The following is a 4,284-nucleotide window of genomic DNA, read 5'->3' as shown; positions in this document are numbered from 1 at the left end:
ACAACAACCCAAAGAAAGGAACTATCCCTGGAACAGCTCAGAGATCTGCAGAACCGTTGGAAAGAATATGTGAATCAGGGCCTTCTTAGTTTCAATCATTGGAGCCACTGACTCCTGGCTCTCATAGGGCGGGGTCACAACCTCCTAGAATTAACTGACTTGGTTCCAGATTATGGGGCTGCAGTTAAGGTGTGCCAGGTGCATGGGTCCACTGTCCAAAATTGAGGGAGTAGTAAGACCAAGTTGATAGGTATATTTATAAGAAAAATGTTTGTGGCAGGGGTGAGGGGTAGTGTTGCCACTTATATGGATTAGGAGAATATGATCACTTAAAGTAGAGTTTTTACTTGTTCTATGCTGACTGTGAAAAAGCATTCAACTATGTAGATTTGTGGAGATTATAACAAACCTTAAATAGCATTGTGAAAAAAAGGAATTCCAGAACACTTAATTGTGCTCATGAGGAACCTGTACGTAGACCAAGAGGCAGATGTTTGAACAGAAAAGAGGATACCGAATGGTTTAAAATCAGGTAAGGTGTATGCCAGGGTTGTATCATTTCACTATATTATTCCATTTCTAGGAGTCCTGGTGTGGTGCTGTTGGATAAACACTATACTGCTAACTACAAGGTTGGTGGTTCAAACCCACCAGTCACTCCTTGGAAACCCAGTGCAGGGACACAGTGAGCCAGAACATTCTATCTGTAAGGAGCCCTGCTAGCGTAATGGATTATGATCTGGGCTATTAATCGGAAGGTCAGCAGTTTGCATCTACCAGTTGTTTCTCTGGAGAAAGATGAGGCTTTCTGTTCCCATAATGATTTACAGCCTCAGAAATCCTATACAGGGCCTCTATGAACTGGAATCTACTCTATAGCATACAACCATCATCACTAGGACCGTATTACTTATGGATTTGATAATACTTCAAATCTGCCTCTTCATTTTTTTTTTTTTTAATCATTTTGGTAGAGTACTTGATACTATTGTTCTAACATAGCAAGTAATGTAAATTATGACTGAAATCACAAGAGGATGTTTCCTTGGTCTGGCTGATTTGCTGACACAGAGACTGTAGACGAATGGATAAGCAGACAGTCACAAATTTTAATCAAGATATCTTGCTTATTATTTTAGCAGTAACAGTTGAATAAGAGGAGACTATTCATTATTCCACATGCTTTGACTGAGTGAGTTCTCTAATCTATTTTAACTGCCAATATCCTAGCAGATTGCCTACATAATACACAAGGCATCTGGTTGTATCATTTTTAGCTTTCCATTTCCAAGTAAGGTCATGTACATATATATATATAACTTTCTTTTTTAGAAGTTATTAATTCTAAATGTCTGTGATAAGTGCTGTGCACAACAAAAAACTACAATGAAAAATCAAAAACTGCTTTGATACTTCAACCTTAGCTGATTATTGACATTTTACCAGCACCAAATATATAAAGTAGCTATAAATTTGTTGCTGCTGGAGCACTGGTGTGGCACGGTGAGATAAAGCACTGGACCCCAAGGTATGTTTGAACCACAAAGTCAGCAGTTCAAACTCACCAGCTACTCCTTGGAAACCCTGTATAAGGTCGCTGTGCGTTGGAACTGACTCAATGGCACTTAACAAAAATATCTATTGTTGTTGTTTTTGTTAAGTGTTGTTGAGTTGGTTCTAACCCATAGAGACCCTGTATAGAGTTTCCGAGGAGAAATTGGTGAGCTTGAACCCCCAACCTTGCAGTTCAAAATGACCTTCAGAGCATTAAACCACAGCACTACACTTGTTGTTGTTAAGTACCGTGGAGTCGGCTCCGACTCATAGTGACTCTGCACAGGGTTTCTGAGGCTGTAAATCTTTACGGGAGCAGAACACCTCATTTTTCTCCCGTGGAACTGCTGGGACCTTGAAGCTGGCTGCCCAACTCGTAACCACTATGCTACCAGAGCTCCTTTACAACACTACACTAGCACTCCAATATATCTATTATAAGTAAGCCTTAATCTAGTTCTAGTTTTATAAAGTGCTTTTGGTATATTGGCAAGTGTGCATTTTCATTTATATCTATCTGTCTATTCATCTCTCTATATATGGAGATCTGACAGCGCAGTGTGTTATGAATTGCACTGTTAACCTTAAGGTTAGCAGTTTGAATCCACCAGATGTTCCATGGGAGAAAGATGCAGCTTTCTTAAACATGTACATCCTTAAAGATGTACATCCTCAGAAGCCCTATATAGGGTTTCATGTTATACATGTTCAAAAATTAAGCAAAGCACCCATTAGGGAACTGACTTACAAAATGGTACTTTTCCAAATACCATTTCCTTTTCTTCTTAGTCATGGCAGTTTAATCTGACAATGCAGTGCCAGGGTTTTTACAATTGTAAATCAACTAATTGCATTATTGATTTTTGTCCAATGGAATGTTGGAAGAATTAACTACTGAATGATTAAAGATCACTTTGTGTAAATTAAGTACCTTGTGAATGTTTACAATATAGTAATTATAGCAACAATAAACTTCTACAGCAATGTTTCCTCTCAGAAGAAAATTTAGCCCACCTTACTAGGAAAAAAGATAGTTGGGGCATAAGAAAGGCAAATCACAGGGAGAAAACGAGAAGCCCTTTTCACTTTTAACAGTTCAATTGATGAAAATTTACATGGGACATAAACATTTTCTAAAAACTTTTAAATATTTACAGCATTGTTTACTTCTATACTCTTCACATCCCCTTAAGTCAGATGAATGAATGTAAACAGTGACATGATAATACCCAAATAATTTGCCAAATAAAAATGATACATCAATAAGCTAGGAAACTGGGATATTAGTGAGTGGTATCTTTGTAATGTGGAGTCCTGGTGTAGCTCTGTGGGCTCATGTGTCAAACTGCAAAGTTGTGTGAATTGCAAAGTCAGTGGTTCAAGCTCACCAGCTGCTCCTTGGAAACCCTATACAGGGTCACTATGGGTCAGAATCAGCTCGAAGGCACTTAACAACATCTTTGTAATGGATACTTTAAAAGTCTATTCAAGATAAACTGTATATTCTTATTGGTATGGAGAAATGCAAAAGTGACACAAAAACAGATAAAGAAAATTTGAGTCAATTAGAAATTGGTATATAATCAAATATTGTTGTTGTTAATAAGTGCCATGTGTTTCGACTCATCACAAGCCTGTCTAGGTTTTTTGAGGCTATGGATTTTTGCTGTAATAGAAAGCCTCATATTTTTCCTGTGGAGTGGTTAATGGTTCAAACCATTGACCTTGTGATTAACAGTCCAGAGCTACTTCACTATCTATAATCAAATAAGGCACAAATGTTAATGAAAACGTTAACATCAGGCTTTAAAAATTGAATTATAATTGGATTACGACCAAATCAACTTAAAATAAAAACAAATTAAACTATCAATATACAAAAGAATTGTAAAATCCGGTTTGACAAATGGTAACTGGAAGACATATGAAGAAAATGAGAACACACACACACACACACACACACACACACACAAAGATTTTAGAGAAGGCAGGAAGGATACACTGTAGATACATTGCAAAAATGTGCATAATCTGAGATTGGTTTAGGAAACTTTTGATATACCATCTCCTCTACCTCAAATAAAAAGAAACAAAATCCACTTGAAAGACACCAAAAAATACTTGCTTTTATTTAATGAGGAACCTTGAACAAAAATACTTGCTTTTATTTAAGAGGCACAACAAACCACTATGGTTTGTTGTTATTGTTAGGTGCATTTGAGTTGGTTCCAACATATAGTGACCCTTTATGTCATAGAACAAAACAAGTCCCAGTGCTGCACCCTACACATAATGGTTGTTAAATTTGAGCCCATTGTTGCAGCCACTATATCAGTTCATCTCATTGAGGGTCTTCCTCTTCTACACTGGCCCTCTTCTTTACCAGCATGATGTCCTTCTCTAGTGACTGGTCATTCCTGATAACACGTCCAAAGTACTTTAAATGAAATCTTGCCTTCCTTGCTTCTAAGGAGATTTGTTCATTTTTATAGAAGTCCATGGTATTTAATATCCTTGACCGACACTATAATTCATATGCGTCAACTCTTCTTGGGTCTTTCTTACTCGTTCCTTTCCCAGCTTTCACATGTGTATTAGGTGATTGAAAGTATCCTGGCTTGGGCTACATGCTTTCCTTGTCAAAGTGACCTGGTTGGTACTGCACATAATTAGCACAGAATTAACCACTGTACCTTTGTATAACTTAGATATTCAGAAACTGATCCCTGA

The sequence above is a fragment of the Chrysochloris asiatica genome, unplaced genomic scaffold, assembly GCF_000296735.1.
Source record: "Chrysochloris asiatica unplaced genomic scaffold, ChrAsi1.0 scaffold00068, whole genome shotgun sequence".
Lineage (NCBI taxonomy): Eukaryota > Metazoa > Chordata > Mammalia > Afrosoricida > Chrysochloridae > Chrysochloris > Chrysochloris asiatica.
Note: the sequence above shows the minus strand (reverse complement) of the source record.